Source organism: Phalacrocorax carbo, chromosome 7 (assembly GCF_963921805.1).
Source record: "Phalacrocorax carbo chromosome 7, bPhaCar2.1, whole genome shotgun sequence".
Lineage (NCBI taxonomy): Eukaryota > Metazoa > Chordata > Aves > Suliformes > Phalacrocoracidae > Phalacrocorax > Phalacrocorax carbo.
The window spans coordinates 9,881,223-9,894,410 of NC_087519.1; the positions used below are offsets into that span (position 1 = coordinate 9,881,223).

The 13,188-nt window shown below is 49.5% G+C and overlaps 1 protein-coding gene across 1 annotated transcript in view; it reads left to right on the plus strand.

The window, feature by feature from the left end:
* Window positions 1-2,642: 2,642 nt before the first annotated feature.
* The window catches only part of ARNT2 (aryl hydrocarbon receptor nuclear translocator 2), a 193,881-nt gene continuing 183,335 nt past the window's right edge, over window positions 2,643-13,188 (plus strand). The window contains exon 1 of the mRNA XM_064456260.1: window positions 2,643-2,926. The gene's annotated coding sequence lies outside the window, so the exon portion shown is untranslated. The remainder of the gene's footprint in view (window positions 2,927-13,188) is intronic.

The following is a 13,188-nucleotide window of genomic DNA, read 5'->3' on the forward strand; positions in this document are numbered from 1 at the left end:
CTCTTCTAATGTATTAATAGTTTTTTCATAATTATAAAAAGAGGCTTTCAAGTAAGCTTATCTAAAAATACTTTAAAGAAAACCTGTGTAGGCTTTGGAGCTCAGCCCTTACACTGCAGCACCAATGAGTTCCTGGAAATAAATCCCAGCAGGTTGCAACCTGCAGCTGTCACCCTCCCTTTGCCCCGGTAGCAGGCAGCTTGATCCTACCCCGCCTGCCCTTACACAAGCAGAGGCAACTCTCCATGCCCCAGAACAAAGGGTGATGCCAGCTGTGAGCTGGGAGTCTGTATTGGGGCACCCCTCAAAAGAGAGCATGGAGATTCCTTGTGCATCTTGCCCTGGTTCTAGAGAAGTGAATTCCCCATTTCTCTCATCCCTGGGGTTAGGGAGGCAGGGTGAACTTCATGGCTGGAGTGAACCCCAGGTGCTCACTGGTGGCAGTCACACTTTGTCACCTAACGGGCTGCAGTAAGAGGACACTGAGGAGGCAGACCCCCTTCCTGCACTCCTGAAAGGCATCTCTTGCCGTGGCATCCCCTTGCAGCAGGCAGTAAACACAGCCACACGCCACTTTTCTCAAGTGTAAAGGGCATCTGCTGTCTCCCGCTGGTCTACAAATCAATTTAACTCTATGGCCAAGTGCCAAATCGCATCAGTTAGAGGATATTACTGACTGAAGGAGCTCAGGAGACCGGATAATGAACTCTTGTACAGTGCAAGGGGAACTTGTTAAATATTTGCTTGGTCCTCAAAGTGAAGAGGCTGATGAGGCTGCTGGCTTCGTGCAGCGACAGCAAGATGAGCATAGGCTGCTGCTTTCTCGTGGCTGCCCCGTTGTTCCTCCCGAGGTCTGCTGGGTAGTTTTGCTGGCGTGGGCCATGTGGGTATTTGATGTCATCCCAGGGAGCACCCAGCGCTGGATGGGAATGTGAACCTCTTGGCCATGCAGGAGAGGAAAATTAATTTGAAATTAAGATTAATGAAAGAATGTGGCAGTGCAGATGAATCACCGCTAATGGGGCATGTTCACTGAAATGGGCTCTCTTCCACTGTGCAATAATAATAGTCACTTTAAAGAATGATACTTGGAGGATCATCCCTAAATCGATTTAAATTTTTAGCCTAAGACATTCCATTATCACCAGGAGGGATGACCTGGCCAGGAAAACAGTGGCTCGTTGTTTATGAAGGAAAAGCTATTTCCCCTTCAGGCTCCTGTGGAAACTCAGAGCTGAACTAACAGGCAGATATTTATTTAATGTACTCTGACTTGGTTGTCAGTTTATGGGATGCTTTGTGCTCTCTTTTGACCTCGAAGGACAGCCACAAGTTGACACCTTCCCTCTTGGATTTAGAAATAACTCATGCAGTTCCTCTGAGCACAACCTGGCTTTACTCCTGGCAGCAGCAAAAGGACACAGAAAGCATTTATCCAGTGGAGAAATTTCTCCACAGAAGCCACATCCACATCCTACCTTGCCATATCTGATGTGTAGGAAACATAATATCCGAGGAGAAGGGTGCACCCACACCCCAGCGTCTGGCCAAGCAGCCCTGCACTGTGGTGGGGATGGGTGGAGGTGGTAAGGGCCTCCTCTGACCCCGCAGGTGACAGAGCTGGGCTTCTCTAGCCTGGGGACATCTGGAGAAGTCCCAGGTCCCCACGAAGTGGAGGTTTTCTGGAAAGGAGCTCAGACACAGCTCTGAGAGCAGGTTTCAGAGGTGAGCTGGAGAAAGTCCAAAACCTCACTCAGGACAGAGCTCAGAGACATCTGCTGCCTGCTGCATGGATGGGGGCCAAAAAGCCAGGAGCTGCTAAAAAAAGAGAGAAACTTCTTTTTATGACCAAAGCCACTTTCTTTTTACCTCCAGAAGGTAGTGGGCTCTGTGAGGGCACACACTGGGGAGAAGGCCCATAACCAGGCTACCCTCACCCAACACAGCAAACCCAGAGCCACCAGTACTCCTGATCCTCACTCTGCCAGGGTACTCCTCATCAGGGGGCAAATGAATGGTATATCTGTACTGCAATGTGCAGTGCTGTCCTAAAATAGCATTGCTTTTGCCTAGGACTAGCAGCACTAGAGTCACAGCATCACCCACTGCCCGGGGAGGCTGCAGCCTCCAACACAAGTTTTAGGAAACAACGAGGTGCTCTGGGCACCTCCCGCTTGCTCCACCTCCACTGGGGCAGCTGTGACCACTTTGCATCCCTGGCCTTTAAACTAAAGGTCACGGAGACCTTTTGGTTTTGGAGGGAGGTGTCTACAGAGTAGGGATGAAGCTGAATGGGGTGAGAAGGTGAGGGTCTTGGAGCAGGAGGATGCTCTCAGCTTGGGTGCTCTCAGCTCAGCATACAGACCTGCTGTTTAGAAAAGTTTATTTCTGAAGCACCATTTCAATGGGTTTGGCTCTCTCTGTATAGAGCTTCCCCTCTGCTTCTGGAAGCTTTTGCTACAGTTAGGTTTGAGCATGGCTCCCTCTGCTTCTAGAGGTTATGAATTTTAATTTGATTTAAATCTGTTTTTCCTTAGTTTGCTTGTACCCTGGCTTCCAGCAAAAATGAAAGGGGGGGGGGAAGTACCAAACCCAGAGCTCCTTTTCCTCTGCTCTGTTGCAGCAGCAGGTTTGTAACCTGGATATAGGAGAAGAAATTTCTCCTTGGACCTTCAGAAGCCTAGAGGGAAAATAAAGCCTTTCTGCTGTGTCATCTACCCAGGACGCCTCGTTCGGAGTTGTACAACGTAGTGCGGGAAGAGAGATCCTGCCTTCTTGACCAGAGGAAAGGGAAACGTGCATCTAAATAGAAGCCATGGCTTTTATGCTTGCCTGGAACATCCGTCTTGCTGGCTGGATGTTGCACACTCAATGGAAGTCAGCAGTTCCCAATAGCGACCTGTGCTGGAGTGCAGCGATCCTGGGCGTGAGTAATGCTGAGGTGGTGGATCAAAGGTCTTGGAGGGATGCAAGAGGTGCTTCTGTGTTGTACTGCCTTCTCACGGGGTGCTTGTAGATGCAGTGAATCATACCGCCTGATAATATTTCATCTGGTTTTGTTATTTTGCTGGTAAGAAAACGAAGGGCAGCCCTTGTTTAATAATGTTTTAGATGCATTTTTCTTATAGATCAAAGCATGATCTGGATGGTAGGTAATGAAAAAGCTGGGTAAAATTTATAATAGCACTGTTGATATGACTGTCAAAAGAAAAGCATGGAATAAAACCCTAAAGCATATTTCAGAACTTAAAGGAAACGATGGGTTTTCTGTGTGAAATGCTGGCATTCTTCACCAGTGTCGTGGTTTAGCGGCAGCTCAGCCCCACACAGTCGCTCGCTCACTCCCCACCGGTAGATGGGGGAGAGAATCAGGAGGGTAACGCTCGTGGGTTGGGATAAGAACAGTTTAATAATTAAAATTAAAAGAAAACAACAGTAGAAATGCAATGTAAAGGGGAACAACGAGAATTAAAAGAAAACAACAGTAGAAATGCAATGTAAAGGAGAACAACGAGAGGCGCAAAGCCCCGGGGGGGGGGGGTGGGGGGAAGGGAGGGGAGAGGGGGAACGAACCGCCGGAACAAACTGCCCGCGCCGCAGCCGCGCGCCGCCCGCTGACCCGACGCCGCGCCGCCTCCGTGCTCCCTGCAACTGCCCCCACCTCAATATATTGGTCATGGTGTCACATGGTATGGAATGAACCTGCCATTGGCCAGTCGGGGTCAGCCGCCCCCACCATGGCCCTGCCCCTCCCAGCCCCCCCCCGCCACGCGGCAGAGCGCGGGAAGCTGGAAAGGTAGCTGACCCCCACAGTGAGGAGAATTAACCCCTTCTCAGCCAAAACCAGCACATCCTCCACCCCTTATTCCATACCATTTACACCATGCCCAGGTCCCATATGATGCAATACAACCATACCAACCACCACCCCTCCCCTTCCCATCCTTTAACATAATACACAGACATCATTCCCTTAGTTCATGGACCTTCCCTGTACAATGTCCATTAAAAATGTCCATTGAGTTCATCCAGTCCATGACTCTGGGCTCCATCTGTTGTATCAGTCTTTCCGGGTGGGAGAGATGGTGTGTGGCGTTGGGTCGCTGCATACCGAGTCAGTCATCGTTCCATCACTGCTGCACGGCTTGTTTCATAGTTGATCTTCCATAGGTTGGGAGGCTCGTACTCTGGTATCATTGGTACAACACAGAGGTGACACACAGTATTATATAGCAGTTCACATTGTGCCATTCAGTTCATTGACTGTTTTCACCCAAAATCAAATCCCCTTGAGGCACACATCGGATTTCTCCATCCTCCCGCATCACCCACCAAGTGCACCCAGGTCCTCGAGCAAAAGCAATCCCACGAATGGGTTTGCCTTTGCCGGAGGCAGGAAGAACCCAGACTGTTTTGCCCAGCATACTTTTTGTGTGCACTACAGGGACTCTATCCCCTTCCACAGTACGTAAGGATTCTGACTGGGCAGGGCCAGCTCGGTTGGCAGATCCCCTCGTGTTGACTAACCACGTGGCTTTTGCTAAATGTGTATCCCAGTGCTTGAATGTTCCACCCCCCATTGCTCTCAGTGTAGTTTTTAACAGTCCATTGTACCGTTCAATTTTCCCAGAGGCTGGTGCGTGATAGGGGATGTGATACACCCACTCAATGCCATGCTCTTTGGCCCAGATGTCTATGAGGCTATTTCGGAAATGAGTCCCGTTGTCTGACTCAATTCTCTCTGGGGTGCCATGTCGCCACAGGACTTGTTTCTCAAGGCCCAGGATAGTGTTCCGGGCAGTGGCGTGGGGGACAGGATATGTTTCCAGCCAGCCAGTCGTTGTTTCTACCATTGTAAGCACATGGCGCTTGCCTTGGCGGGTCTGTGGGAGTGTGATATAGTCAATTTGCCAGGCCTCCCCATATTTATATTTCAGCCATCGTCCCCCATACCACAGAGGCTTTACCCGCTTCGCTTGCTTGATTGCAGCGCATGTGTCACATTCGTGGATAACCTGTGCAATAATATCCATGGTCAAGTCCACCCCTCGATCACGAGCCCACCTGTATGTTGCATCTCTCCCTTGATGACCTGAGGTGTCATGGGCCCACCGAGCTAGAAATAGTTCACCCTTATGCTGCCAGTCCAGATCCACCTCAGCCACTTCAATCTTGGCAGCCTGATCTACCTGCTGGTTGTTCCGATGTTCTTCAGTGGCCCGACTCTTGGGAACGTGAGCATCCACATGACGTACCTTTACAACCAGGTTCTCTACCCGGGCAGCAATATCTTGCCACAGTGCGGCAGCCCAGATGGGTTTGCCTCTGCGCTGCCAGTTGCTTTGCTTCCATTGCTGCAGCCAGCCCCACAAGGCATTTGCCACCATCCAGGAGTCAGTATAGAGATAGAGCACTGGCCACTTTTCCCGTTCAGCGATGTCTAAGGCCAGCTGGATGGCCTTTACCTCTGCAAACTGGCTCGATTCACCTTCTCCTTCAGCAGTTTCTGCTACTTGTCGTGTAGGACTCCATACAGCAGCCTTCCATCTCCGGTGCTTTCCCACAAGGCGACAGGACCCATCAGTGAACAGGGCGTATTGCTTCTCATTTTCTGGCAGTTGGTTATACAGTGGGGCTTCTTCAGCACGTGTCACCTCCTCCTCTGGTGATAATCCAAAATCTTTGCCTTCTGGCCAGTCCATAATCACTTCCAAGATTCCTGGGCGACTGGGGTTTCCTACTCGAGCCCGCTGGGTAATCAGTGCAACCCATTTACTCCACGTAGCATCAGTTGCATGGTGTGTAGAGGGGATGTTTCCTTTGAACATCCAGCCCAGCACTGGCAGTCGGGGTGCCAGGAGCAACTGTGCTTCAGTACCAACCACTTCTGAAGCAGCTCGAACCCCTTCATATGCTGCCAATATCTCTTTTTCAGTTGGAGTATAGCGGGCTTCGGACCCTCTGTATCCCCGACTCCAAAACCCTAGGGGTCGACCCCGGGTCTCCCCTGGTGCTTTCTGCCAGAGGCTCCAGGTAGGGCCATTCTCCCCGGCTGCAGTGTAGAGCACATTTTTTACATCTTGTCCTGCCCGGACTGGCCCAAGAGCTACTGCATGGACTATTTCTCGTTTAATCTGTTCAAAGGCTTGTCGTTGCTCAGGGCCCCATTTGAAATCATTCTTTTTCCGGGTCACTTGATAGAGAGGGCTTACAATCAGACTGTAATTTGGAATATGCATTCTCCAAAAACCCACAACGCCCAAGAAAGCTTGTGTTTCCTTTTTGCTAGTTGGTGGAGACATGGCTGCTATTTTGTTGATCACATCCATTGGAATATGACGACGACCATCTTGCCATTTGATTCCTAAGAACTGGATTTCTCGTGCAGGTCCCTTCACCTTACTTTGTTTTATGGCAAAACCAGCTTTCAGAAGGATTTGGACTATTTTCTCTCCTTTCTCAAAAACTTCTTCCGCTGTGCTGCCCCACACAATGATGTCATCAATGTACTGAAGGTGTTCTGGAGCTTCTCCCTGTTCCAGTACAGTCTGAATCAGTCCATGGCAAATGGTAGGACTGTGTTTCCACCCCTGGGGCAGTCGATTCCAGGTATACTGGACGCCCCTCCATGTGAAAGCAAACTGTGGCCTGCACTCTGCTGCCAGAGGGATTGAGAAGAATGCATTAGCAATATCAATTGTGGCATACCACTTGGCCGCCTTTGACTCCAGTTCGTATTGAAGTTCTAGCATGTCTGGCACGGCAGCACTCAACGGTGGAGTGACTTCATTCAGGCCACGATAGTCTACTGTTAGTCTCCACTCTCCATTAGACTTCCGGACTGGCCATATGGGACTGTTAAAGGGTGAGTGGGTCTTACTGATGACTCCTTGGCTCCTCAGTTGGTGAATGAGTTTATGGATGGGGATCAGAGAGTCTCTGTTGGTGCGATATTGCCGCCGGTGCACTGTTGTGGTGGCGACTGGCACCTGTTGTTCTTTGACCTTCAGCAACCCCACCACAGAAGGGTCCTTTGAGAGACCGGGCAAGGTAGACAGCTGTTCAGTTTCCTCCGTCTCCAAGGCAGCTACACCAAAAGCCCACTTGTAACCTTTTGGGTCCTTGAAATACCCTTTCCTGAGGTAGTCTATGCCAAGGATGCACGGAGCCTCTGGGCCAGTCACAATGGGGTGCTTCTGCCACTCATTGCCAGTTAGGCTCACTTCGGCCTCCAATACAGTTAGCTCTTGGGATCCCCCTGTCACTCCAGCAATGCTGATGGGTTCTGCCCCTATATAGTTCGATGGCATTAAGGTGCACTGTGCGCCGGTGTCCACTAAAGCTTTATACTCCTGTGGGTCGGACGTGCCAGGCCATCGGATCCACACAGTCCAGTAAGCCCGGTTATCCCTTTCCTCCACCCGGCTGGAGGCAGGGCCCCTCTAGTCCTGATCATGGCAGTCACAACTCACTTCCTGCAAATGTGAATCAGGAGTCCCTCTATTACACTTAGAAATAAAATCTGCACTTCTACTCCTCTGTCTGGGGACTTGTTCACTGGAAATTGGAGCAGCAGCTTTCCTGGAAGAGCCCCCCTGAGTGACTGTTCTTCCTTGCAGTTCATGCACTCGTGCCTGTAGGGTCGAGGTAGGCTTGCCATCCCACCTCATCATGTCCTCTCCGTGGTCACGCAGGTAGAACCATAGAGTGGCCCGTGGTGTGTATCCCCTTCTTTGAGCCAAAGGACGCTTATTCCTAACAGCTGAGACACTGCTCTGTCGAGGTGGGGAGTAGGACAGATCTTCTTTGAGTTGCTGGACCTCTTGGGATAGTTTCTCCACAGCAGAGACAAGCGAGGAAGAGATATTTGTGTCGTAATCTCGGAGTCTATCTATCACCTCTGCCACCGTTGGTGTCTCGTCATCTTTCCAGGACATCACTGCCAATGAGTTTGCATGCGAAGATGGTGCGCTCCGTACAAACTTCCGCCACATGGGTCGTGTGCACTCGGCTTCATCTGGATCTTTGGATGACCGTTGATCATCCAGGTCACCATAAATCACCTCAAACACAGCTAATTCCCTTAGATACTGGATGCCTTTCTCCATAGTTGTCCATTTTCCTGGGCGATATGTAACATCTTCTTTAAAGGGATACCTTTCCTTCACTCCAGACAGGAGTCGCCTCCAGAGGCTGAGGGCTTGTGGCTTTTTTCCTATTGCTTTGTCAACGCCCCCTTCCCCAGAAAGGGATCCCAATTGTTTGGCTTCTTTTCCCTCTAGTTCCAGGCTACTGGCCCCATTATCCCAGCATCGGAGCAGCCAGGTGACAATGTGCTCACCTGAACGACGGCTATAATCTTTTCGCATATCTCGCAACTCGCTTAAGGACAGGGATCGGGTGGTCTCTATTTCATTTATTACTTCTCCCTCCTCTCCCCGCGATGGCCCTGGTTCTTCATCATCCCGTTCTAAACGAGTTGATGTCCGCTTCCAATATTTTGTCTTGTGTATGGGGGCAACTGATACTGGTACGGGTTTATTTTCTGAGCTAGCTCCGGTACTTGTTGTGGGGGTTTGAGTGGCTGCAGTGCCTGTCGTCCGGGCTGGATTGTCTACAGTGCCAGTCACTTTGCATTTCAATCCAGAGACATTCTCTTCCCCCTGGGGGCATTGAATGCTGTTGAGCAGGGCTCGGTATGCATGGGCCAGACCCCAGCATGTTGCAGTTATCTGTGTCTCTCTGGAGTTCCCAGCGTAACAACATACTTTCTCCAAATATTCTACTAGTTTTTTAGGATTCTGCACTTGTTCGGGGGTGAAACTCCAAAACACTGGGGGTGCCCACTGCCCTAGGTATTTGCCCATGCTATCCCACATGCCCTGCCACTCATAACTATCAAGCCTCGGGGCAGATTTCTGGGTAATATTCTTAAGTTGCTTAGTCAAAACCAAAAAAACCTGCCCAAAAACTAACAATAAGTGCACCTTAACCACCCAAGGATGTTCAAGATACAAAGACGTTGTTGTAACAAAGGCACAGACATCATAGAACAAAGTTGCAAAGGTATTATTCTGTATTTCCTCCATATAAAATCTCTCAGAGGAGGAGGTATAATTGCTAATTGCCTCAACAAGGTGGTATCCAAAGTACAGTAACGGTTTCAGCAAAAACCCCAAATACCAGATAAAGCTGAAAACGAGTGTTTGTATAACAAATCTTGTAGGCAAAACATTACTAATCACAGCAGAACACAGCAGACTCAACAAACCAACACCAATCTGTAACACCAACTGCAAAAAGGACAACATGGTGCTGTGACCAGCAGCTGTTGTTATCTCCAACCCTTGAGCCCCACGTTGGGCGCCAAAAAGACTGTCGTGGTTTAGCGGCAGCTCAGCCCCACACAGTCGCTCGCTCACTCCCCACCGGTAGATGGGGGAGAGAATCAGGAGGGTAACGCTCGTGGGTTGGGATAAGAACAGTTTAATAATTAAAATTAAAAGAAAACAACAGTAGAAATGCAATGTAAAGGGGAACAACGAGAATTAAAAGAAAACAACAGTAGAAATGCAATGTAAAGGAGAACAACGAGAGGCGCAAAGCCCCGGGGGGGGGGGTGGGGGGAAGGGAGGGGAGAGGGGGAACGAACCGCCGGAACAAACCGCCCGCGCCGCAGCCGCGCGCCGCCCGCCGACCCGACGCCGCGCCGCCTCCGTGCTCCCTGCAACTGCCCCCACCTCAATATATTGGTCATGGTGTCACATGGTATGGAATGAACCTGCCATTGGCCAGTCGGGGTCAGCCGCCCCCACCATGGCCCTGCCCCTCCCAGCCCCCCCCCGCCACGCGGCAGAGCGCGGGAAGCTGGAAAGGTAGCTGACCCCCACAGTGAGGAGAATTAACCCCTTCTCAGCCAAAACCAGCACAACCAGAAATAGTTTTCTGCAGAGATTCTAATTAGAAATGGATGCGATATCATGGAAAAAAAATCAGTTTTGATGAAAATGTTTGGGTCAGCAATATTCATAATTCCTTCATTAACCAGGCAGTAATAACTCAAAGTAAAATGCTCTTTCAGTAGTTATTCAGGGTCAAGGTAGTGACTTTGTTAAGAGGGATGGAGCTGGTAGGTGGTATTCACATTGGTTTTGGCTTTAAGCAGTAAGGCAGGAGGCCATTTCTCAGGCTTGATTGCTGCTTCTGTTCAGGATGCCCACACAGTTGTTGCTTAGTGAGAAACAGAGAGATCACTCCTGGAATTTTAAAATTGATTGAAGGCTTTGGAAGTGTGTGAGGGACATGCTGAAGTACCGGCACCATGCTGCCCCGTACAAATCTGCTGTGAGCTGTTCTTCCTTCTCATGTCCCCTCATTCCCAAGCACATCTTCACCTCAGTGCTTTCTCTGTTGCATGTGTGTTTGGTTTTCCATGTAGTTTTAATTAGACCTACACTTTCTAATTTTTACTCTATTTCCTCCATATTGTCTACTTGGCAGCTGTAACAGAGCTGGGGTAGAGACAGTTACTGTATAAGGGAGACGCTGCAGGAACAGAAGTCCCCGGTGGCAGCTGAGCACCTCTTGGGTCAGCTTGTAGAATTGACACCTTTGTCAATGAATATTAAGGGACTGGTTGGGAGCTGCAAGCACAGGGAGGGTTTCTTGTCCCCTTCTCACCGTGTGCTGGATCCAGGGCAGGTGTGCTTCAGGGCTCAGGACCTGCAGCCGGCAGCTCCACTGTCCTGCACTGGGATGGGTGCCACAGAGCTGCCGTGTCCCAGGACCATGTACTGGGGTTTGCCTCGGGGGCTGGTGGGGTCCCCAGCTCTGCTGCCCACTTGCCCCTACCAGGCACTTTGTTGGTTCTCCAGAGGCAATACGGCTGCTGCTTGAGAAATCCAACTGGTCTTAAATATAAAATATGTTTCAAAAAACTTTGCTTTCTTTACAGCTTCAGCACACTTAATGCAATTTTAATACACTTTTGACTGATTTCTGCTTTCCCTTCGGGAGCTGCCTGGCCAAGCCCCAGTACAAAACATGGAGCTTTGTAACTATAATTGTATCATTCAACATTTCCTAATGCTGGTGTGGCTTGAATTGAACTCTCAGACTAAATGCAACCAGGAATCTTACTGTGTATTGCTTTGAAAATGTATGTGTGAGCAGTGTCTTCCTCCTGGTTAGCAAAAAGTAGTGGCCAAAGGGTATCAACCATTTTTAACGAAAGTAGTTTTTAAAGAAATAAAAAAGCGCAGATGCAAAAGAATGTTGACTAAAATCAAGAATTCCCATTGCAGCGTTAAGACATGGTTAAAATTGGGGATTTAATATCCTTTATTTAAATCAAATCACTCAAGATGTAAAATCGGGAGACAGCTAAGACAAGTGGTTTGGAGCCTGGCAAATCTGGGTTGACAAGGTCAGAGACAGAGGGGGTAAGGAAGAGGAGAAGACAAATTTTCCAGCCAGTGTTTAACAGGATTTTCATACTGTGGGTAGCTCAGCTGAAGCCATTGCAAGGGTGCTGCTGTGCCGACGGCTGGTGCAGATCCAGCACCACCATGGACCAGGACTGATCTGGGTACGAAGCTGAGGAGCTGGTGCATGGGTGTCACCTCATGCATTGCCATGTTGCCCTCCAAGATACAAAACTGTGGTGGTGGCTGCTCCTTTGGCTGGCTCCTTGCCCCTGCAGTAAGGCCCACTCCACATGCAGGTCATGGTGTCACTACTGTCCTTGGGTCTCTCCAGGCGGAGAGGCTCGAGGCCTTGTAGGCTCAGTTATCTCTATGCACTAATGGGGGACTGCATGAAAGCTGCAGGTAGCACAGGGGACCGGCATCAGCCTGGCTCCATGGAAATCTAATCTGGGACTGTCTTGAAAAGTCACTGCCTTCATCTCTCATACGCTTTCACTGTTTTCTGGAGCGCTGGCACTGGCTTCTGAAGTGAACCAGTTAAAACCTGAGGTCTGTTGTCCTCACCACCCTTCTGATGTGCACAATGGAGATTGCTGGAGTCTGAAAACAGCGTTCTCCCCACTTAAGTCTTGTGTTGACTTAACTTCTGAGCTTTAGTAACATGGGTTGCAGTTACCCACTGAGACCTGTAATGACCCAGCAAGCCAGGGACACCTTTGGACAGCAAAGGCCGCAGCAGCAACGCTTGTGCGGTTCCCTGGCTAGCATCAGTCCCTGTTTCCTTCAGGAAATCCTTTATGCTCACAGTTCTCCAGGGTGTCTGCCCAAGTTTAGACACTGCTGGCTTCAGTTCAGGTCTGCTCTTACATTAGCCATAGTAGCTGCTCTGAAAACAGCATAAAGACTCCAGCCTCTGCTTCTGACTAGGACCTGGTTAATAGTTTATCAGTGGGGTTTTGTCCTTGTGGCAAACTGGGTTGCAGGCACAAAGGTCCTTCTGCCACAGGACTCACTGCAGGGTCAGGCAGATATAAAGTGCCTGGCTTTCAGGCAGCAGTGTCTTCTTACAAGATGAAAGAATTAGTGATTTGCCTCTTCATCTTTTTCAAGAGGAGGAGTTTCCTGGGTGCTTTTTACTCCACATATCCCACACTCTGTGGCTTCTTCAAAGAGACCCCACAGATGCTCCACACTCTTCATTTTCAGTTGTTAGTGGGAGGGACTCCAGTGGCCCTATTTCTTTCAGTATGCAATTTGTTACTGATAATGAATTGCTGAAATACAGCATGCTTCAGTCCTCCACTGAACTGAAGCTCTGCTCAGCTTAGTGCTCTTCCTGACCAGGCGAATAACCTGAAATAGCCACTTTGGAGGGCTGACGTCCCAGCAGAGCCACAGGAACACTTGGAGCTCCATCAGCTCTGTCCTGAGCTCTGAGAGTCTGCAGTGGTGTTGCTACACAGAGAGCAGTCTTCTACTCCCACCCCCACCCACCACGGAGGGCTGTCAGGAATGTGTATCTTTCTTGAAAATCATGTTGTTGTGTGGTGGGTGGTTTCTAAGAGATCCTGGCAACTAGAAGTGAACCACAACAGAGACAACAAGAAGACTTTCCGTGTTGAAGCTGTTTATTGTGTTAGATAAATACATTTGCAACAAGTTTGAATTATTTCCTCTGAGTGCAATTGCTGGTAGTATGTCATGATGATTAAAAAAGAACCAAAACTAGCAGAGGCACTTGTTGCATGCAGCTGAAATCACT